This window comes from Oryx dammah, unplaced genomic scaffold, assembly GCF_014754425.2.
Source record: "Oryx dammah isolate SB20612 unplaced genomic scaffold, SCBI_Odam_1.1 HiC_scaffold_24, whole genome shotgun sequence".
Taxonomy (NCBI): domain Eukaryota; kingdom Metazoa; phylum Chordata; class Mammalia; order Artiodactyla; family Bovidae; genus Oryx; species Oryx dammah.
The window spans coordinates 55,235,459-55,260,420 of NW_024070208.1; the positions used below are offsets into that span (position 1 = coordinate 55,235,459).

The 24,962-nt window shown below is 40.2% G+C and overlaps 1 long non-coding RNA gene across 1 annotated transcript in view; it reads left to right on the plus strand.

The window, feature by feature from the left end:
- LOC120883271 overlaps positions 1–24,427 on the plus strand; it is a 26,110-nt gene extending 1,683 nt beyond the window's left edge. The window contains exon 2 of the long non-coding RNA XR_005725720.1: positions 24,291–24,427. This is a non-coding gene — a long non-coding RNA (uncharacterized LOC120883271). The remainder of the gene's footprint in view (positions 1–24,290) is intronic.
- Positions 24,428–24,962: the final 535 nt, after the last annotated feature.

Here is a 24,962-nt window from a genome sequence, read left to right on the forward strand (position 1 = left end):
TAATGTCTCTGCTTTTGAATATACTCTCTAGGTTGGTCATAACTTTTCTTCCAAGGAGTAAACGTCTTTTAATTTCATGGCTGCAGTCACCATCTGCAGTGATTTTGGAGCCCAAAAAGATAAAGTCTGACACTGTTTCCACTGTTTCCCCATCTATTTCCCATGAATTGATGGGACCAGATGCCATGATCTTCGTTTTCTGAATGTTGAGCTTTAAGCCAACTTTTTCACTCTTCTCTTTCACTTTCATCAAGAAATTTTTAGCTCCTCTTCACTTTCTGCCATAAGGGTGGTGTCATCTGCATATCTGAGGTTATTGATATTTCTCCTGGCAATCTTGATTCCAGCCTGTGTTTCTTCCAGTCCAGCGTTTTTCATGATGTACTCTGCATATAAGTTAAATAAGCAGGGTGACAATATACAGACTTGACGCACTCCTTTTCCTATTTGGAACCAGTTTGTTGTTCCATGTCCAGTTCTAACTGTTGCTTCCTGACCTGCATACAGATTTCTCAAGAGGCAGGTTAGGTGGTCTGGTATTCCCATCTCTCTCAGAATTTTCCACAGTTGATTGTGATCCACACAGTCAAAGGCTTTGGCATAGTCAATAAAACAGAAATAGATGATCTTTCCATGATCCAGCGGATGTTGGCAATTTGATCTCTGGTTCCTCTGCCTTTTCTAAAACCAGCTTGAACATCAGGAAGTTCATGGTTCACGTATTGCTGAAGCCTGGCTTGGAGAATTTTGAGCATCACTTTGAGCAGGCGGCTGTGAGCCGGCTCACTAGGTGCGGCTGAGAGAAGCTACTCCACGTCCGAGGTGAGGGGCAGCGGCCTAGAATGCCTGGTTGCGACGGCGCAGAAAGGGCCCAGAGGAGCTACCCTGTGTCTGAGATCAGGGGCGGCGGCCGAGAGGAGCTACCCTGAGACCATCCGAGGTCAGTGGCGGCTGGGAGGAGCTACCCCACGTCCAAGGTCAGGGGCGACATCTGAGAGGAGCTACCCCGTGTCCGAGGTCAGGGGCGGCCGGGAGAAGCCACCTTGCGCCCGAGGCCAGGGGCAGTGACCTTGAGGAGCCACCCCGAGCCCGAGACCAGGGCCGGCAGCCGGGAGGACCAACCCGAGGAGTGGTGGCTGTGCAGGCACAGGAGGGCCTAGAGGAGCTACCCCATGCTGAAGGTCAGGAACGGTGGTGGTAAGGAGATACCCCTCGTCCAAGGTAAGGAGCAGCGGCTGTGCTTTGCTAGAGCAGCTGTGAAGAGATAACCCACGCCCAAGGTAAGACAAACCCAAGTAAGATGGTAGGTGTTGCAAGAGGGCATCAGAGGGCAGACATACTGAAACCATACTCACAGAAAACTAGTCAATCTAATCACACTAGGACCACAGCCTTGTCTAACTCAATGAAACCAAGCTGTGAGATCAAGGTGTGTAGAAATCAGCAAAGCTGAAGAACATCTCTAAAAGGCTCTGTTCAATGTGGGTGAGCGAAGACACTGAGGAAATAGGAGGGCATCCTGAGTTGACTGGATGGGGAGGGACAGTAAGAGGATGCTTTTGCGAATCTATTGGACTTAGAAAGGTAAGCCTTTAGAGACAGTTGCCAGGTGGAAAATGGGTCTCTGGGGCCTTGGACCACATATTTAGAGGTTGTCTCAAAGAGATGGGATTGGAAAGGGTTGGAACCTATAGTGAAATTCAAGGATTCTCTCAGTGGGATAGGATGGAGGGCCTGTTCTGACCACAGCCATAGCTTCATCCTTTTCCCTTTTCAGTAAATTGTACAACTGCATAGAGTGTGGCTTAAGTCAAAAGGGATTTCATCTCCTACTTCAAATTAGAGTGTGTGAAGCATCATGAATTTTAAAGCATGCATTTTAATACTTTTAACTTGGTTCAGTGGGTAAAGAATTTGCCTGCAGTATAAGAGACACAGGAGACACGGGTTTGATCCCTGGGCTAGGAAGATCTCCTGGAGAAGGAAAGGGCAACTCACTTCAGATTTCTTGCCTGGGAAATTCCGTGGACAGAGGAGTCTAGAGGGCTATGGGTCCAGTCCAATGGGTCCAGTCAAATAGGTTACAAAGGGTCGGACATGACAGAATGACTAAACACACACATTTTTAAAACCTTTAGTGGTTGAGTTTTATTGCTATTGTTTTCATTTTATTCTGAGAAGAGCTTGGTAATATAAATTACAAGCCAAACATTAATTCACTTAGCATTCCTCATGGCCTTTTAAGAAGGGTGCTGTATATTCTGGCTTGCTTATTGGATTTTCCACATCTATACATCGATTCATATGTGTTTTGATTTTTTTCACTCCAAGGGCAGCAATATCATTTTGGTGGTGTATGTTTTTGATCTTATATACATACATGGTTTCTATATGGCCTGAAATTGTGTTTGTTACTTCTTATTGTATCTATTGTATATTCTAAAATATATTATTCTATTTTGCTACCTATAGATAGGCTTTTTTAGGGTGACTCCCCTCATTAAAAAAAATGAAAAGACTACTACATGGGGGACATAAATATATATATATAAAATATAGTATATGTACATAAATATATATTTAAAATATACAAATATATATATTTTACTTGTTTTAATAAGAAGGGTATGAAAAGATATAATCAGTCTGTCTATAATACACAGGATCTGGAGGGGAGGCAGGATCTTATTAACTTAAAAAAATACATTTATTTATTTTTAATTGGAGGATAATTGCTTTACAAAATTGTGTTGGTTTCTGCCATTCATCAACATGAATCAGCCATAGGTATACATATGTCCCCTCCCTCTTGACTCCCTCTCACCTCCCACCCCATCTCAGCTCTCTATTTTGTCACACAGCACCAGATTTGAGCTCCCTGCATCATATAGTAAAATCCCACTGGTTATCTCTTTTACACAGGGTAATGATTATGTTTCAATAAGGAACTTATTAACTTGCTAAACTTTTTTTTTTCTGCTGTTTCACTTTGTACAACAAATATGTGTTGCTTTTAAAAAATTATTGTATTACTTTCTTAAAACATTAATGAAAAAAGTTTCACTACTGATTTAATATAAACACTTAAAGACAAAATTTAGTAGTCACTGATAATATTTGTGTTTTACAAGGTTTTTGCCAGTCTTGTTAAAATGTCTAAAAATCTGCAAGGACAAGAGTCTCTTTTGTTTTGAGAGCACACACATACGCAAGGCAATGGTTGGCGCTCCCTCTGCTGGTTTCCCTGTAAGAATTAGCCAGCCAACTTGGGAGAGTGAAAAGATAACAGTGAAAACTATGTTGATTCTTTGATCTTTAAGCACCCTTGCCGCATATGAGCTTTATCCTAGATTGGCAGCAAGTGTTAAAGCAGTTTGTGAAAATAGTTCTTTCCTGATGTTTAACAGTGATACTGAAGTTGGGCTAGATAATTCAATTTCTCCTTTTTCATATCATATGGTAAGGTATAAAACACAATTATTCCTATTTTATTGGGACTTTTTGAGTGGGGATTAATTTTATACAACTAACTCTAGTAGTCAGTTGATGGAACATCTTTACATTCATAAGCAAAAGTGATGGAGGAGTGACATTATCATGGGCCATTTTTATTCTGAGCTTCCTTGGTGGCTCAGACATAAACATTTTAAATTTTATTTATTTTTTATTTATTTATTTTTGGCTGCACTGGGTCTTCCTTTCTGTGTGCAGGCTTACTCTATTTGCGGCAAGTGAGGTTTACTCTCTAGCTGCGGTGTGTAGGCCTTTCATTGTGGTGGTTTCTCTTGTTGTGGAGCACAGGCTCTACCTAAATGCATGGGCCTCAGTAGTTGCAGCTCACTGGCTCTAGAGAGTGAGCTCAGTAGCTGTGGCACACCAGCTTACCCGTGGCATGTGAAATCTTCCTGGACCAGGGATCGAACCCGACTTTCCTGCATTAGCAGGTGGATCCTTATCCACTGTACCACCAGGGATGTCCATGAGCCATTTTAAAAATTAAATACCTTGTTATATCATTACTGTAATTATAAATTCTTATATAAAAGATATTTGACATTTTCTTGGTTTAGTTAATATTGATAGCTAAACTATAAGATTCTTAGAATTCATTGAATTCATCAGTTTTTTTTGGGGGGGGATCCTGACTTTCACGGATCAGAATATGTTGAATTATATATATATTCATTTATCAAATATTAGTATTAAATCATTCCTAAATATTTTATTGTATTCTGTATTATATATATAATATGGTATTCTATGTCTTAAAGGGGTTTAATGTGAAGATTCTGTCTGTACATATTCAACTCTTTTTACTAGCTTTTGCCTTTAGGTAGATGTTGGCTATAGTATTAACTGATAGAATATATGAAACTGTTTCCCTTAGGGATATAGGCATTTAATAGGGAGCTCTGGTGAATCTATGAACTTTCAAAGGAAGCGTTTTTAATGGAAGGTTTCAGGGAGAGGGCTTTTGTAGGAGGATAAAGTAGATTGGAGAAGCGTCACCTCTGGACAGGCCCATGGGAAAGAAATAGAGAATTTAGAGAACTCCAAGCAATAGACAGAAGAGCCTGGCAGTCTGTAGTTCATGGGGTCCTAAGGATTCGGACACTACTGAGTGACTTTCACTTTTTCAAGCAATAGGCAATAAAGAATGTGGGAGGTGCTATTTAGTGGGGAAGAACAGGCATTGCATTTCCTTATAAGAGAACTGCTTTCCTTTTTTAAAAAAAAACTTTTTATATTATATTGGAGTGTAGCCATTTAACAATGCTGTGATAGTTTCAGGTGGACAGCAAAGGGACCCAGCTGTACATATATATGTATCCATTCTCCCCCAAACTCCCCTCCCATCCGTGCTGCCATATAGCTTTGAAAAGAGTTCCCTGTGCTATACAGTAGGACTTTGTTGGTTATCCATTTTAAATATAGCAGTGTGTATTGCTCTCCTTTTTAAAAAGTCATTCCCTTTGTGAAGGGTGCTCAGGGAATGGTGAAGGAGAAAGGAAATAATAGGGCAGAAAACCAGGTCTCATAAATCAACTTTACCCATCACTGGATGAGCCATATACCATAGTCAGATCATGCCAACAGCATGGAGAACACAAGGCAGAGATTTAGGCAAGTGACAATGTTGGTGACAGGAAGTTTCATGTAGCTGAGATCAGCCACAGCTACTGGAGTTTAGGCCTGGGAACTCTGGAAAGAATGCTGAGGGTGATGAGTGTTGGGGGTCTGGTCATACTGAGGGCATCTGCATACATTCTGTAGGACCCCAGTGCTGGAGAGCCTGGAGTACCAGGCAGTGCATCACAGCAAAGACAAGACTCAGTTCCTGCTGCTGGACTCTGAGTTCAGGAGGATTCTTAGCAGGATCCCTGTTCTGGATTATGGGCTATGAGCAGTTAGGGTCAAGGCTGATTCGATACTGATCCCAATGTACTAGCAAATTCTTTCATCCTGAGTCTGGAGAGGGTTTGTATATAAGTGCATGTTCAGTTAAGACCTACAAGCCACACAGATGATGGCCCAAATCTGGAATTTTAGGAGATGTTATTGGATGGGAGGTTATGTCCCTTGCATCTCAAACCATGATATATGGGCTAATGCACACTTAGCCTACTTAAAAAGTCACTGTGCATTAGAGGTTAGAGATTAAAGAAAGAACACCCTTGCTTCGAATTTTTTAAACAGCTTTATTGAGGTATAAGGGCATCTCTGGTGGCTCAGTGGGAAAGAATCCACCTGCAATGCGGGAAACATAGGAGACTTGGGTTTGATCCAGACCTGAGTTTGATCCCTGGGTAGGGAAGATCCCCTGGAAGAGAGCATGGCAATCCACTGCAGTGTTCTAGCCTGGAGAATTCCATGGACAGAGGAGCTTGGCGGGCTATAGTCCATGGGGCACAAAGAGTCAGACACAACTGAAGCGACTTAACATGCATTTATGTATTGAGGTATAAATTCAGATACTATACAATCCACCCTTTTAAAGTGTACAGGTAAATGAGTTTGAGTATATTACATAACTTCTTTGAATTGTGGGATAATACATACAATCTAAAATTTGCGATTTTCACCATTTCTTTTTTATCACAATAGTAAAAGATGTTTATCAGTTTTCACAATAAATAGCCAGACAAAAAATAAAAGATAATTACAGTTGCAAGCTATAATGGAAACATGATTAACCTAACAATATGAAATAATTACACACAATTTGGGGGATTAAGTAGAGTGATGTGGTAAATGGAAGTGGATACATGCATAGGTTTTCATCTCCTCAGCCAGTCTATATCTTATGGTTGATGCAATTAATCTATTTACATTTAAGATAATTATCCATATGTATGGTCCTGCTGTGGAGAAGGGAATGTCAACACATTGCAGTATTCTTGCCTAGAGAATTCCATGAACAGAGGATCCTGGCTGGCCACAGTGCATGGGGTCACAAAGAGTCGGACACCACTGAAGGACTAACTCTTTCTCTCTCTCTCCCCCTGCCGCCCCCACTGGGACTTCCTAGGAGGCACTAGTGGTAAAGACCCTGGCTGCCAAGCAGGAGACTTAAGAGATGCAGGTTCGATCCCTGGGTGGAGCAGATTCCCTGGAGGAGGGCATGGCAACCCACTCTAGTATTCTTGCCAGGAGAATCCCACGGACAGAGGAGTCTGGTGGACTACAGTCTATAAGGTCACACAGGGTTGGACATGACTGAAGCGACGTAACACGTATGCACACATGATCCTATTGCCAGTTTCTAATTATTTTGGCTTTATTTTGTGTAGGTCTTTTCCTTCTCTTGTGTTTCCTGCCTAGAGAAGTTACTTTAGCATTTGTTGTAAAGCTGTTTTGGTGATTTTGAATTCTTTTTACTTTTGCTTGTCTGAAAAGCTTTTGATTTCTCCATCAAATTTGAATGAACATTTATATTTACCATTAGTCCCACATAATTGTTCTCTAATTTTTTATGTATTTATTTTTAGTTCTGTCTCTTCAGGTGATATATTTTAAATTTCTTACATGCAGGACTGTTTTTTCAGATCTTTTGCATTACCCTAAGAACTTTAACTTGATTTTACCCAGATTATTCTAAATGACAGAGATGTTAGGACTTTGTTTGTTTGTTTTTTCCAATATGCTCTATAGAGCAAATCCCCTGAGAATATGGGAGGGAAAGGAGCTTTGATTTTACATATTTGGGTTTTGTATGGTATTTCCCTTGAAGAATGAATTGCCCTGAAAAACTTCAAATACTATGAGTGTGTTTTGCTGATGATAATCAACTCAATATTTAGAAGCAACTGAATGTATAAAACTTTTCATTGAAAGTCTGCTGCTGCTGCTGCTAAGTCGCTTCAGTCATGTCCGACTCTGTGTGACCCCATAGACAGCAGCCCGCCAGGCTCCTCCGTCCATGGGATTCTCCAGGCAAGAACACTGGAGTGGGTTGCCATTTCCTTCTCCACATTGAAAGTCTAAATTAGATTATTTATGAATGGACTTCTTTATTGATATATACTTTATGTATTACTAGTCCTATATGAATCAACTTAAAATTATATGTGTTTCTTTTTCTTGTTTTGTTCATGATAGTGGTTTTAAAATCCATGGTTTTTACTGTTAGAAGAACTTTTAGTCTAAGAGTACTCAAGTGTTCATAAACCTTATAGTCCAGGAGAAGCAGTCTGGAAAGAGAAAACTCTCTTTATACCCCAGGAGTTCCCCAGGAAATAGATATGTACTTAAATGGAAGTGCATTTTTTCCACCCTTGGACTGACCACATAAAATTTGACACAGCCAAGGCATTGATCTAAATGAAGCTAGGATGCATATAAGAGCTGGTCGATTTATTTCAGGTCCTTTTTAGCCAAAGGTACTTTTTTGCTTTATTTATATTATCAGAATCTTTGCTTTTCATTCTCTTCTGATCAGAGAGGTAGACTTCTTTAGACCTACCTTCTCTGTTAACATAAGTAACCATTAGTCACATGTGGCTGAAATGTCCTGAATACATGCTAGATTTCAATGACTTAGTACAGGGAGGAAAAAAAATGATGGTGAACTAGCTCATTTGCATATTTTTGTATTATACATTGAAATGACAACAGTGGTTAAATAAACATTATTGAAATTAATTTCTTTTCATTAATTTCTGTTTCTCTTTACTTTTTACCACCAAAAAAATGTTAATTTACATATATGGCTCACATTTCTGTTGAAGGAAACTCCTGTAGACCAATAGTTTGTAAACCTTTTTGAATAATGATGCTTTTCTTTGACACTCTGATAAAAGCTCAATAGATCATAGAGAGATAGATACTGTCAGTTCTGTTACAGCCAACAGATGTGTCCCTAAGACTTGCCTTATTGTGCAAAATCATGTAATAGAAGCCACAGGGCTGGCACTGGAGTAGACTTTCAACAATTTCGTCAGTGACGTGTGAAGAAACAATAAATATGGTAGCATGGTTCTGTCCATGGCGAATGGTTAAGAAATATGCCAGTATTACAATAAATATGGTGCTTGACCCTGAAAATGTCTCATCTGTCTGTAGGGGTGGAGCTCTACAACTGCCTGCCTCCAATGCCTGCCTTGTTCCCCTGGCCGCCACTCTCTGTGTCAGAGGAAGAGAACTTGTTAGGAAAGTAGAAAAAGATGGAGAGAAAGAGAAGGGGAAAAATAACAGAACAGACAGGAAAAACACAAAATAGGCTGAGAGGAAAGAAGGGGAAAAAATGAAAGAGAAGGGAGGGCATGAGGCTGATTGCCGGTCAGCGGGGTTGCGGCTTGTGATTGGGAGGTTAGCTGAACTCAGATGGAATGTTGGAAGAGCACAAGGAGAAAGTTGGGAAGTGAAAGTGAAAGTCACTCAGTCGTGTTGGGCTCTTTACGACCCCATACAGTCCATGGAATTCTTCAGGCCAGAATATTGGAGTGGGTAGCCGTTCCCTTCTCCAGGGGATCTTCTCAGCCCAGGGGTGGAACCCAGGTCTCCCGCATTGCAGGTAAATTCTTTACCAGCTGAGATATGAGGGAAGCCAGGAGAGAGTTGGAACAGTAAAGTCAACAGCAAAGGTAGAGTTCATTGTTCTTAAGAGATCTGTGCATGCTTGCATTTTGTTGACTTGTGCAAAGCTCAGTTCAGCTAGGTGCAGTTTTCTGTGTTGGCCTGGAGATGAAATTGGCACAAATACAAAATTAGCGTTGTGCTACAGCCTTCCCTAATTTGTCAGTCACGTCGGAACAAATTCACGTTTTCAAAATAAGCGTTCTAGCAGAACTGATTGTAGAAACATACACCAGGATAGATTGTGACACACAGCTCATGTTTGCAACCTGCAGACTGGAGGAGTGTCAGGGCATGTCAGGCATGAGGAAGCAAAGGTGAAATGCCAGCAATAGGTTCTTTCAAGGTGTTATATTACCTTACATAGTTATAAGGGATTATAAGAAGGGGGGAGTATTGAGCAGTTTGTGGAGACCCGAGTGGAATGTAGAGTGAATGCATTTATGGGGTTGGATTCCTGAGGGTAGAAGACGTTGAACTTGAGGAGCAGAGAAGGTAGATTCCTATTGGATACCAACTGAGAATGATGTATGTACACAGCCTTTCTAATCTATGATAGAATTGTCCAGGAAAATCTACTTGCGAATAGAACTCGCAGGGGCAGGAAATGAATGCTTGGTGAGAGGAAAATTCTAAGAGTTAGTAGGAAAACAGAGCAGATATTGTCTTAATAGTCTGCTTCTGTTTATCCTGGGCTTTAGTTATAATCCACAGAACTTGGTTCCTGTGACTTTATAGAAATAGGTCTAAGAATCTGTCAAGGGAAAGTGAACTGAGATCTTCAAGTCACTAGGAGTAGTGAAGTAACTTTGAAAATTAAATCAGACCGTTGAAGTAGTTGCCCATTAAACATGATAATACTAATGATGGTGATGATGACAATAAGCTAGTATTCATTGGGCTTCAAGTGTAGCTGGGGACCTACTATATGTTTCATGTGGATGGCTTTATTTACTGCTCATATTAAAAAAAATTTTTAAATTTAGTTTTTAATTGAAGGATAATTGCTTTACAAAATTTTGTTTCTGCCAAATATCAACATGCATTGCTCATAACATTTTGAGAAAGGATTTTTGCCTTTCTTATCTATCTCTTTTTACAGATAGAAGTAACTATGCCAACATCACACTGGTAGCAAGTAGCTGAGTTGGAGGAGCTTGAAGGCAGGCAGCCTAAACCCAGTGTTTGCATGGGAGACTCTGGTCTTATTAGTGATCTTGCTGGGGACTTTCCTTTTCTACTGTTGTATATTCTTGTTGTTCAGTTGCTAAGTCGTGTCTGACTCTGCGACTCCATGAACTGCGGTATACCAGGTCTCCTCGTCCTTCACTATCTCCAGAGTTTGCTCAAACTCATATTCATTCAGTCAATGATGCCATCCAGCCAGTTCATTCTTTGTTGCCCCCTTCTCCTCTTGCCCTCAATCTTTCCCAGCATCAAGGTCTTTTCCAAAGAGTCAGCTCTTTGCATCAGGTGGTCAAAGTGTGGGAGCTCAACTTCAGCATCAATTCTTCCAACGATGTTTGGGGTTGATTTCCTTTAGGAATGTCTGGTTTGATCTCCTTACTGTCTGAGGGACTCTGGTAGTGTTTACATTTGTGTAATGAAATGCTATTACTTAGGTTATTTTTAAAATGGAAGGAAAATACACATATACAGGTTTAAAAAAGGAAGCATAGAAAAAAGAAATAAAATAAAAACAATTTAAAAAACTGAAATCAAGTTTAAAATTCACATCCAACATTCTATAATACATATATTTGGGTAGCATGACTTGAAAATGTTACTTGATACACATGTGCAGTGGTTTTTCCTTCCATGTATAGGCTCCTTGGGGAGTTTCCATTGCTATTGGATGTATATAGGATTGCCAACTGTATATCATAGTAACAGTGGGTGATATAATCAATTTTAAATTGCTGTTCAGTTTTATCCAAGGCATATTTAACATTCAGCTTTAAATGTTAACAAATGTCATTCATTATTTTTCAGAAATAGGTAGAATTAGTCATTTTTCGCAGGTTCAGTTACATTTTCTTGTGTGATGATGCAGGGATAGTATGCTATACAGAAAGCAACACATTATTGTAAAAGCCTAAACTGCACATTTGTTCATTATTTTCCATTTGTTTTTTTTTTTTGCTCTAGATTCTAATTTATAAGAAGGGTATAGTAAGGCATTTTGTATTTAAGCTAAATCTATTTTTAAATGAAAATTTTTTTTCTGTAAGTAACAATGGGTACCACCAGCTTTTATTCTCTCTGCTTTATGACGGGAATACGATCTGTTTTCTCTATTATCTTTCCAGATACTTGGTTCTTATTAGTGGATTAGAAATGACACATTTTAGAAAGAAAAATAGGGACTTCCTTAGTGGTCTTGGACTGCAGGGACATGGGTTTGATCCCTGGTCAAGGGAACTCACATCCCATGTGCCACTCAGGATGGCCAAAATAGGGAAAGGAAAGTTGTTATCAAACCAGACTTAGGTCTGCTTACCTGAAGTAAAGCAAACATACTGACCCTGGGTTGTGGTGAAACAGAGTAGTGTTTATTGCAGGTTGCGAAGAAAGGAATGCAGGCAGCTAGTGCTTAAAAGGTCCCAACTCCTGGAGGCTTTCAGGGAAAGATTTTTAAAGACAGGGTGAGGGAGATGGGATTTGGGGGGTTTGTTATCAGCTTGTGAACATTCTGATTGGTTGGTGGTGACGTGATCAGGAGTCACTATCATCCACCTGCTAGCTCCAACCCATCTAGGGTCCACAGGCTTGTGGGCAGCATATAGTTAACTTTTTGCACCTGGTGGGGGTTTCAGTATCTGCAAAACAGCTCTAAGGTCATGGCTCAGAATATTATCTAGAGCCCTTGAAAATGAAAGTTAGTCACACAGTTGTGTCCGATTTTTTGTGACCCCATGAACTATAGCCCACCAGGCTCCTCTGCCTATGGGATTTCCCCAGGCAGGAATACTGGAGAGGGTTGCCATTCCCTTCTCCAGGGGATCTTCCCGACCCAGGGATCAAGCCTAGGTCTCCTACATTGCAGCCAGATTCTTTACCCTTACGTGTATGTGTATGTTAGTCGCTCAGTTGTGTCTGACTCTGTGACCCCATGGACACAAAATATCTTTAAATTTGTGCAATGAAATGCTATTACTTAGGTTATTTAACCTAACTAAATGCGATTTACTTAGGTTATAGCCTGCCAGGCTCCTCTGTCAATGGAATTTTCCAGGCGAAGATACTGGAATGGGTTGCCATTTCCTTTTCCAGGGGATTTTCCCAACCTAGGGATTGAACCCAGGTCTCCTGCATTGCAGAGCCCTTGAGGAGGAATGAAAGATCTTTGACTTTGTTTAATGGCTAAAGTATTATTATTTTGTCTTATTTGTTTTCTTTTCTTTCTGCATGTTTTTCCCCCCTTCTCTGATTAAATTTAATATCTGGGACTCAGGGAAGTCCTAGGAGGCTAAAGTTTCTCTATTTACAATGGGCAGGTGGAGTACATGATGGGGAGTGGGGAGTTGGTTCTGGGAAGGCCCCATAGGGTGCTGCTCAGTTACAGTAGAAGACCATTCCCTACCCCTTTTAATCCCTACTTTCAGATGTTCCGTGATTTGGGAGATGTCATTTTGTCCGTTCACATTTTCTTTTTTTCTGTTGTGTGAAAGGAAATAAGCATATACATTTGAGGATGAGATTTTTCTAAAGAATTCTTTTTTTTTTTTTTTTTTAGAGTTGCAGTAGGAGCATATTTTCTCCTACTATTGGATAAATACCTAGTGAGGTGAGCTTTCCTGGTAGCTCAGCTGGTAAAGAATCTGCCTGCAATGCAGGAAATCCTGGATTGATTCCTGGGTGGGGAAGATTCCCTGGAGAAGGGATAGGCTACCCACTCCAGGATTCTTGGGCTTTCCTAGTGGCTCAGATGGTAAAGAATCTACCTGCAATGTGGGAGACCTGGGTTTGATCCCTGGATTGGCAAGATCCCTTGGAGGAGGGCATGTCAACCCACTCCAGTATTCTTGCCTGGAAAATGGACAGGAGAGCCTTGTGGGTTCAGTTCATGGGATCTTGAAGAGTCGGACATGACTGAGTGACTAAGCCCAGCACACTTGCTGAGGTGCTCTCTCTCTCTCTCCCTCCAATTCCTCTTCTGACTTCCCTGAAGAAGAACCATGTACTTAAGACTAACTTTGCTCTCCACTTCACCTTACCTGGTTCACCCAAACATCTTGGCTGCACTTCCCAGAGAGATGGAATGTCTGGGACTGCTGGTGAGGGGTTGAGGGCTGCTGTCAGGGGTAGCTGCCCTCCAGCACTTGTCAGCACATAGCTCTCCTATGACTTCTCAAGTGGTGTAACTGAGCACATCCTGCCAGCAGTCTTGTCCAGGGGCCAAAGGAGAGAGAGGAGGGTGAGGAGAGTCTCCTTCACCAGCTAGAGATACCTTCATGCACTGTGGGCCTAAAGAGAATTTAGTTCATTCCCTAGTAAGGTGGAGGAAAAATAAGAATGATGGGTGGGGCTGATTTTTTAATAAAGGAATATGTATTTTTTAATAAAATCATATCTAAGGTAGCTCACTTGGTGAAGAATCTGCCTGCAGAACAGAAGACCCAGGTTTGATCCCTGGGTCCAGAAGATTCACCCAGAGAAGGGAATGGCTACCCATTCTAGTATTCTTGCCTGGAGAATTCCATGGACAGAGGAGCCTGGCAGGCTATAGTCCATGAGATCGTGAGAACCAGACACGACTTAGCAACTAACCACCACCATGCTTTTCTGAAAACTATGATACTGATAATTTGTAATAAAGGGTTGAGTCCTAGTGCAGCAAAGTTGATGCCCATGTATTTGTGGTATCAGGAAAGTAGACACTAGGCTGGCAGTTTCCCTTTGAGTCTGGGAAAAAGCATTTCTCTCAGGGGCTGAGTCCTCTTTCCAGGCTTGATTATGAATGGAAGCATTTCTTGGCTGCCCTGACAATATCCACTGAGCTTGTCCAGGGGACCAGGAACATGGTGCATGATGGAACTCTTTCCTGGACTAGGGAGAGCAAGCTGCTGATGGCATTGAGGGCTGATTTTCCTCTCTGACCTCTGTTCCTCATCTCCCTCCTGCCCTCCCTGCCTCTCCCACAGGCTCCAGTGCAAGCTTACACTTAGGAGAAGTGCCCCAGGTCAGGGGCAGGCAGAGAGCAACACACTTGTGCTTGGCAGAGTGAAGCCCTACAAATCCCAGCAAGTGTGCTTACAAGTCAACTCTCGTCTCTGTAACAACTGGCTGGGAAGGAGACTGAGGTTTCTACCTTCTTCAATATCTAAGTAATTTTCCCTATCTATCTTTTGGAAACAGACTTTAAGCATGTAGTAACGACTCTAGATCATTCTTCCACCACCCAAGAGAATTGGAACAGAAGTATTAGGGGGAAATGATTTTCCAGTTCAACTTCTATGTTCTTTGCTGCTGCTGCTGCTAAGTCGCTTCAGTCATGTCTGACTCTCAGCGACCCCATGGACTGCAGCCTACCAGGCTCCTCCGTCCATGGGATTTTCCAGGCAGAGTACGGGAGTGGGTTGCCATTGCCTTCTTCTGTGTGCTTTAGAGAACATCAAAAGCCAATGTGCTAATTTAAAGGCATCAGTCATATCAAGATAGGTAATGTAGAAGAAGGGGGCTTCCCCAGTGGCTCAGTGATAAAGAATCTGCTAGCAATGCAGGAGCCACAGGAGATGTGGGTTCAGTCCCTCAGTGGGGAAGATCCCCTGGAGAAAGAAATGACAACCACTCCAATATCCTGCCCGGAGAATCCTGTGGACAGAGGAGCCTGGAGGGCTACAGTCCATAGAGTTGCAAAGCGTTGGCCATGACTGAATCAACTTGGCAAACACACATGCGATGTAGGAGAAGCCAGTGAGTCTTGGGGTACTTATTAAATATTTCATCCTACATCTTAACTGTTAAATAAAGCATGCAGATGAAGCAGAAGAATGTGAGTTTCTGAGTCTCAGTGTTGTGGAAGATGCAGCTGGTAGCAGACCCTCTGATATGTGCGGTTTTTTAAGGGTAGTGTAAGATAAAGGTTGAGTGAACTCCGGGAGTTGGTGATGGACAGGGAGGACTTGCCTGCTGCAATTCATGGGGTCACAAAGAGTCGGACACAACTGAGCGACTGAACTGAACTGAACTGAAGATAAAGGTGATGGACAGGGAGGCCTGGTGTGCTGCAATTCATGGGGTTTCCAAGAGTCAGACACGACTGAGCCACTGAACTGAACTGAAGATAAAACTTAATTTTTCTGCTCTACTCTCAATACTTCTGACACCACCAGCAATATGGATTTTTCCCACACCAAGTAATTCTGCAATTCTCAGTGCACACTGACTGACTGGCCTATAATCTCAGTAGACACTGACTGAATATCTTATAAATTTAACTTTTGATTCTGACACTATCTACCTGGACATAGCATCAGATCATGCAAGTCAAGGCTCAATTCCACAGGACCACCTCCACCCCAGATGTCAACCGCCAAGCCCAGATTGCCACCTATACTTCTGACCAAGTGCCACCTATACTTCTGATGATTTGCTAGAATGGTTCACAGAACCCAGGGAAGTTTTCCCTTACATTTGATGGTTTACTTTAAAAGGATGCAACTCAGAAAACAGCTGTATGGGAGAAGTGCATAGGACTAGGTGTGGGGCAAAGGGGTGTGGAGCTTCCATGCCCACTTAGGGTGTGCCACCTTTCCAGCACCTTCATCTACTCACTCATCTAGAAGCGTATTAAATCTTGCTGTTCCTGAGTTTTTATAGAGCTTAATCTCCAGCCTGCCACACCCCCAGCTTTGGGGTAGAAAGCTGAGTTTTTCCAGACTGGGAGGGTGCCAATCATATCAGCTTATTGTCCACATCTCTGTCGTGTGTACTTTATATCTCTGTCTTCAGTCACACACATTGAAGTGTTTTTCTGTACCTAAAGAAAGTATTTGAAGACCTAATAGAAAGGAGACTGACTTGGTCATTTAGAAAGCTCTATAGAAATCACATCTCAAGCCTAGCAAAGGTGAATTGCATTGTTCAATCATGACCTCAAAAAAACCCATCCTACATGAGTGGCTAGGAGGTCCAGCTCTCCCTAACGTGGGAAATGAATGAGTTTACTAGTTCTGCTATTGCAAAAGACTGTGGAATAGGTGGCTTACAGGAGATAGTGAAGGGCAGGGAAGCCTGGCATGCTGCAGTCCGTGGGGTTGCAAAGAGTCAAGACACTCTTAGCAACTGAACAAGCACAAGGTGGCTTACACAGTTTTCTCTCACATTTCCAGAGGCTGGAAGTCCAAGATCAAAGTGTTAACAAGGTTAATCTCCCCTGAGGCCTCTCTCTTCGCTTTGAGGATGGCCACCTTCTTGCTGTGGTTTCATGTGATATTTCTTCCATGTGTGTGTAATACACTCTTACACGTACATGTTCCTGGTGTCTCTCAGTGTGTCCTAATCTCTTCTGATAAGGACTCTAATCATACTGGATTATAGGCCCCCCGCCCCCACCCCCACCCCGCCAACCCCTCCCCACCCCACCCCCCTGCCATGGGAAATTAACTCATTTCAACTTAATTGCCTGTCTAAAGGCCTAGTCTCCAAATACAGTCATGTTCTGAGGTACTGGGTCCAGGACTTCATGTGAATTTGAGGAAACACAGTTCAGCCCATAGCAGGAATAATTTCTCTTTGTTCCTCCTTTAGAAGCCCAAACAATAGTTGACCTAGACCTGGGCTTCTCTTTTGAAAGGCAAGATAGTGCTCAGGGAAGGAGCATGGGCTGTGAAGTTAGGCTGTTAACAGTGTGAATCCTGATTTAATCACTTACTCCTTTTTCAGCTTGGACTCTGAGTTAAGTTCAGTTTTCCCATTTGTAAGATCTGTGTAATCTGCTTGCAGATTAAATGGGATAACCTGTGTGAAGTGCCCAGGGCAACGATGTAGGCGGCAAGCTTGGTTCTGTTTCTTTCCCTTCAAAAATAGGTAAAGGTTTCACTTATTTTCAGTGGAAGACATTCTTTTCTGGCTCCTCTGGTGGGATTCAGTACCTTCAGAATACTATTTTCATATGTGCCATGTGAACCCACTGAGGCTTCCATGGGTTGGGCTGGGGATTGATAAGCATTGAGAGCCCTTTATTTTAGGGAATGGTATTCAGTTTGGGAATAGAAAAATAAGGTATCAAGGGCTAGTGTTTGCTGACAGTGGACACAAGAGTTTGGTATGGAATTAGGACCCAACTAAATGATTACTGAATAAACAGCAAAGCTAGTCACTAGGATGGAGCAAGCATTGCTGGGGTTTGAGGAACAGTAACAGCTCAGTGGGTTTCAAAGAAAACTACATTTGGGGCCACAAGGCAACTCTCAACTTGAACCTATTGGTGGATCTAGGACTTAGGCCATATTGCTAAGTAGAACTACAAGATTTTCACTTGTAATTATAAGCCTTTAGAATTTGTTATCAGGCTTCTCCCAGGTGGCACTAGTGGTAAAGAACCTGCCTGGAGACATAAAAGATGAGAATTTGATCCCTGAGTTGGGAAGATCCCTTAGAGTAGATCACTGGAGTAGCAACCCACTCCAGTATTCTTGCCTGCAGAATCCCATGGACAGAAGAGCCTGGTGGACTACAGTCCATGGAGTTGCAAAGTACTGGATATGACTGAAGCAACTTAGCATACATGCACAGAATTTGTCATCAGAGTAAGGCTGGGAGAGGTAGGAGCTGAATAGGGATCTTCTACTTCAGGGCAACTAGTAAGGAATTTTCTGAGCATAATTATTGCTCACACACTTTGCTCATTTATCTCATCATAGAAATAATAGACTAGACAGTTTATAAGTTATAGTTCATCACCATGGTTTTTTTTTTTTAAATTCAGATCACTTCTCCAAAAGATTTCTGGTGATACTTTTTTTTTTTTTTCTATCATAATACTCAACAGTGGAGCTGGTTGAATAAAGAATAAAGAAGTAGAATTAAAAGAGAAAAATGAAACAAAACAAAAAAGAAGTAGAGAAGTCAAACACACTGTCTGCTGGTAATTTTCCACTACTTAAGATAAAATGTCACTTTTCTCCCAAACAACCCAATCCTCACTCTTATCACCAATGTACATAACGTGATTGATATTGCATATCTACTACATAAACATTGCTTTAATATTTTTCATTACTTTTGCCCAAATGACCCTGAGTAAATGTAGTATCTGGCACAAGGTGCTGGAATTGTGGCACTGTTTCAAAGCCAGTGGCTTTGTTGCACAACATGGAACTCTCAGAACTTTGGCATCAGCTGGATTTTTTTTTTCTTAAAAAAATTTCATTGGCGATTTCACCTTTATTATCCATGAAGCTCTATGGCCTAGTAATCAGACACTAAAGGCTAAAGGGAAGCAAACAAATGATATACTTTTAACTCCTTAATGGGGCAATGATATTAAAAATGTATATGTGACTAATGTCCAGTAGTTGGTGAAGTATTTTCACACACACACATGCACATATACACACTCCATTTTGAGGAGAAATAGGAATTCATTTTGCCAGGAATAAAGCTTACCTTTTAACAAAAGAGGGAAATGCTATACCCTCATTATCTTTCTGTAAATATTCTCATATTCACTGATATTAATGTTTGGAGAGAATTTTAGCACATTTTTAAAACCCTCCGAGTCATAGTTGTATTTTTACTCAACAAAGGTGTGCTATCTGCACACTTGTTACTAAGTCAAGCAAATTTCAAAGATGTTTATATTTCTATGGAGCTGAAATACACAATTTTTTTGTTTTAGTGGAAAATTAAATGGAAGGAAGTGTTTTGATCTCATCCTTTACAGTTTTATTTGAAAATAACTGTTATATGCAAAAATAAGCAAATGGGACATAATCAAAAGTATAAATTTTGAACAGCACAGGAAACCATTAACAGACTGAAAAGACAACCTATGGACTGGGAAACAATTACAAACAATGGGACCGACAAGGGCTTAATTTCTGCAATATATGAATGGCTTATACAACTCAATAGCAACAAAAAAAGACAACCCAATCAAAAACTGAGCAGAAGACTTAAATAGACATTTCTCAAGAGAAGACATACAGATGACCAATAGGCACATGAAAAGATGCTCAGCATTACTAATTATTAGAGAAATGCAAATCAAAACTACACCGAGGTATCATTTCACACTAGTCGGTGGCGTGTGCATGCTCAGTCGTGTCTGACTCTCTTTGACCCTTTGGACTGTAGCTCACAAGGCTCCTCTGTCCAGGGGAGTTTTCAAGCAAGAATATTGTAATGGGTTGCTTTCTCATCCTCCAGGAGATCTTTCCCACCCTGGGATTGAACCTGTGTCTCCTGTGTCTACTGCATTGCAGGCAGATTCTTTACCTGCTGAGTCATCAGGGAAGCCCCCCCACTAGTCAGAATTGAAAAAACTTTTAATACTAAATGCTTGGAGAAGGCATGGGGAAAAGAGAACCCTCCTACACCATTGGTGGGAATGTAAGCTGGTGCAGCCACTACAATGAAAACAGGATGGAGGGTCCTCCCGAAAATATGAAAACCAGAAAATATGAAAATGCTAAGTTGAAAAGAACATCCCAAAGTTCATCGCAGCACTATTTACAACAGCCAAGATAAAGAAGCAACCCAAGTGTCCATCAACATACAAATGAATAAAGAAGATGTGGTATGTATGTGTGTGTGTGTTTGTGTTTGTAATGGAATATCACTCAGCCATAAAAAGCCATATAATGCCATTTGCAGCAACATGGATAGACCCAGAGATTATCATAAGTGAAGTAAGACAAATATCATATGATGTCATTTATATATGGAATCTAAAATATAATACAAATGAAATTATTTTCAAAATGGAAACAGACTCAGGCATAGAAAACAGACTTATGGTTACCAAACAGAAAAGAAAGTATTGGGGGAGGGCAGTGTAAATTAGGAGCTTGGGATTAGCAGATACAAACTACTATATGCAAAATAGACAACAAGCTTCTATTGTATAGCACGGGAAACTATATTCGATATCCTATAGTCAACTGTAATGGAAAAGAATTTGAAGAAATATATATATATATATAAACTGAATCACTTTGCTATATAATAGAAACTAACATATTATAAATCAACTATGAAGTGAAGTGAAGTCGCTCAGTCGTGTCTGACTCTTTGCAACCCCATGGACTGTAGCCTACCAGGATTCTCCGTCCATAGGATTTTCCAGGCAAGAATACTGGAGTGGGTTGCCATTTCCTTCTCCAGGGTATTTTCCCAACCCAGGGATTGAACTTGGGTCTCCTGCATTGTAGGCAGACACTTTACTGTCTGAGCCACCAAATAAAATAACTTATATCACCTCTCTCTGTCAAAAAGACATGAGTTATATATTGAATGATCCTAGCTCATTTTCTTTTCTTGGCCATGTTGTGAGCTTTGCGGGACTTTAGTTCCCCAATCAGAGATTGAACCCAGGCTCCAGCAATGAAATTGTAGAGCCCTAACCACTGGACCACCAAGGAATTCCCAATCCTAGATCATTTAAACCAGTTGACAGAATTTACCATGTCTGTAAAGTGTTTTACAACAATTACGTCAAATAATAAAGTTCTAAAATAAAAGCTTGAATTATTTAAAGATATCTCTTTAATATTAATCTATAATGTTCATTATGCAATCATCAATTCTGTGAAACAAAGCAAAACCTCACACTAACCATATTTTAAACAGGTTGGGCATACATTTCCATAATTGAAAAGCTAAACAGAATCAAACAAACACATTGGAAGTAAGTGACAGTTATTTTTATCTCAGTCATCCTCATCACCGTCATTATTCATCATTTTTTAAAAAGTCCTATTGAACAGAATTCTTCCAAAGAAGTTTTCTCCTTCTAAAAATATCCCCAATCCAGTTTTCTTCATGCACAGAGGAAAAACTGTTTGTCACCAATTTAATTAGATTGACTGAGAAGAGTTTGAATAAGAGACAATGCACAAACTAATCCAGCGGGACCAGACTATGGCTAAGGAGTTTCACTACCTGGCTTCTATCTGAGTTGCCACTTGAAAGTTGAGCTCTTATACAAATGAACTTACTTGCACCAACAGAAATAGACTCACAGACTTAGAGAAGGAACTTACACTTGCTGGGTGCTTGGGTTGGGTGGGGAAGGATGGAGGGAAGGTATTGTTAAGGGAGTTTGGGATGCATATGTACACACTGCTGTATTTAATATGGATAAACAACAAGGACCTACTGTACAGTACATGGAACTCTTGTGTGACAACCTGGATTGGAGAGGAATTTGCGGGGAGAATGGATACATGTATATATATATGGGTGAATTCTTTCACTGTTCACCTGAAACTATCACAACATGTTTGTTAATTGGCTATACTCCAGTACAAAATAAAAGTTTTAAAAAAGAAAACCATAATGGACACTCAAAAAAAAAAAAAAAACCCATAAATTACATGGCTGACTCCCTTTCTATAGCAAGCTCTGAATAAATATGATCTCATTAAAAAAGTAAGTTGTCTGATCCTAGAGAAGTCATTTTACCCCCCATATCTACCCTTAGGGCCTTGGTTTTTACATCTATAAAATGGAGATAATGCTTTGTTCTATATACTTCATAACATCCTTCTAGGATCAAATGACATCATGCTTGCAAACTGTTTTCAGTATTTTCAAGTGTTATGAAAATGTAAGTGGTTGTGTTATTTTTTGAGTAGAGGTGTAAAGCTTGTGGATTTGCTCAGAAAACCCAAATCCAAGTTACTAGCTAGGAGTTCTTTGCACATATAAATGGACCTTTTTTCTTAATCTCTAAAAAGGGGGTAAAAATATTTACTTCACATATATTATGTATAGGTATACAATATATAAAGTTGCTTTCAAATCCAAAGTAGTCAGTTATCTTTTTATTCATTTTAAATTAATTTTTTTAAAATTAATTTTTATTAATTATTTTTTATTGGAGTACAGTTGCTTTACAATGTTATTCCAGTTTCTGCTGTACAGCAAAGCAAATCAGCCACATGTCCCTTCCCTTTTTGATTTCCTTCTCATTTAGGTCACCACAGAGCACTGAGTAGAGTTCCCTGTGGTATACAGTAGGTTGTCATAGTCATCTATTTTATACATAGTATGGATACTGTATGGACATCTACCCCGATCTCCCAATTCATCTTACTTCCCTCTTTTCCCCCTTGCTATACGTAGGTTTGTTCTCTACATCTGTGTTTCTATTTCTGCTTTGCAAATAAGATCATCTATATCATTTTTTTAGATTTCATATATATGTATTAATGTACCATATTTGTTTTTCTGTTTCTGATTGATTTCACTCTGTATGACAGTCTCTAGGTCCATCTACATGTCTACCAATTTCATTCCTTTTTATGGTTGAGTAATATTCCATTGTATGTATGTACCACATCTTTATCCATCCCTCAAAATAGTTATCTTCATGTATGGAAGATTGTTGCAAGCATCGTCATTAATGCAGTTAGCTATAGCAAGAGACAATTTGTGTAAGAAGTAATATACAAATTGTTACAGTGTTTTTTAAGCTGTAACAACAGTGAAAAAAGAAAATAATAACTTTGTAAAATGACACATCTTTTCGAATATGTTAAATCCACTTGCTGACAGTGGCTGAATTTCTCTATAAAATCAGCCAGCAGTGAGGTTGGTCTTGAAACATCATCAGTGTAGGACTTTGCCTAATAGTGAGCAAATGCCCATAGTCTTATCTAGGGGCTGGAGGGAGAGACTTCCTAACTGGGAGGTCACCAGCTGCCTTTGTTGCTGCTAATAGACCATCTGTTGAAAGCCAGGCAGAAGGGTCTAGGATTTCTCTGTATGAAAGAGACAAATCTGGCTCATCAAGAGATGATATAGAAAACAATAAATAGATAAATGAAAATCCTTAACATTTTTTTTAAAAGACTAAAACAGACTTTAAAAACATGAATGAAAGTGACTTATAGGAAATAGAATATGCAGTTGTTGATAAAAATCCACACAGTGGTTTCTAAATCTAATTATTAGTGTATCATTGCACACATCTCTTATTGATGTTTGATATTGGTAAATCATTGCTAATATTGCTTTTGATATGGTAACATGGGAAGGGAACACAGGCCAGACATGCTGGAGCAGCTCCCTACACTTGCACTGATTTCAGACAGGGTTACAAAAGCTTCAGTGCTTTCCTGACTGTTTAGCTTTCCTCAGAAAGTAATTCTCATAGCTCTCAAGTTCTGTAATCTTCCTACTTCAATTCTTTAAATGAATTTTGTGGCCAGCAACCAGCCTACTTGGCTTTTAGTATGTTTTAATAAATGTTGTGCTGTTTGGCAACAGAAAGCAGGCAAAAAGTCAGAAGATCCTCAACTAGATAGCCTTTTATGGTTGTGAAAATAACACTGCTATTGCCTTTTTTCCCCATTTTCTGTGCTGTTTCTGATAAGAATAACTAAAGTAAGAGCAAGAACCTAAAGGATTCAGAGTTCTGTAGAGAGCAAACTAGTGATTCCAGTGGGGAAAAGGAAGGGCCAAGATAAGGGTAGGGGCTTAAGGGGCACAAACTACTATGTATAAAAGAAATAAGCTACAGTGATATACGGTACAGCACAGGGAACAGAGCCGATATTTTGTAATAACTATAAATGGAATATAACCTTCAAAAATTGTGAATCACTACATTGTACACTTGAAACATATAATATTGTGGTGGTTCAGTTGCTCAATCCTGTCCAACTCCTTGCCTCCTTGCTACCCCATGAACTATAGCTTGCCAGGCTTCTCTGTCCATGGGATTTTCCAGGCAAGAACCCTGGAGTGGGTTGCCATTTCCTTCTCCAGGGGAACTTCCCAACCCAGGTATCAAAACAGGGTCTCCTGCATTGCAGGTGGATTCTTTTCCGATTGAACCACCTTATACATCCAGTATATCTTGATGAAAAAAAAATTTAATTCAGAGGAATTCTATCTGGGCAGAAGACTTAAATGCAGATGAGGTGTCTGGGGAGCCAGTCATAGCAATCTCCCCACTTTCTTGCCATAATTCAGCCAATGCAATATGTCTCAGTGCACCACGAGGGCACCACATCTGACGTTCTGTGTTACCTCTTCTACAGGGTTACCTTCAGGACAGATCAGCAGATGTGATGGCTGAAGAAGAACAAGCACTTTATTTTCTGGTGTTTTGAACTCCCCCAAGAAGAGTGACATATATGAATGAATAAATAACAATAAATGCCAGACAGTATTGATACTTCTGACTGGGAATAATACTTCCAAATCAGCACTAGCTAAGCACATTTTCTTTAAGGTTCCTCAACAATCATTGTCCTGTCTTGTGATAATAACACTTTAGCTTTTATAATTTAAGTGCACTATCCATTTTAAGTAAACTTTTGTGTAAAGTGTGAAGTTAATTAAGGTCAGGTTTTATTTTTTTAACCCATTGATATCCAATTGCTCCAGTGTCAAGGATATATATGTACACTCACAGACATATATCTATGTATGTCCTTCATTCAATTTCTTCATGGTGGAAGTGGGATTCATAGTGCTTCATTTAATATACATATTTTCTTTTGCCTTTAATGCAGGGAATTTTTCCTCTTACATCTTTGTATTTTTTTAAATTCAATTTGTTGACCTGAGGGAGAAATATGTACTTCCCATTTCTGATATATCTTTCAGTGTAGAGGTAACCTGATTAGTGTAATTTCAGCCCCTAACTTAATCTGTCCCAGAGAGCAATCGGTGATGCATCTGAGCCCTACAGTTTGGATGAAATAAAT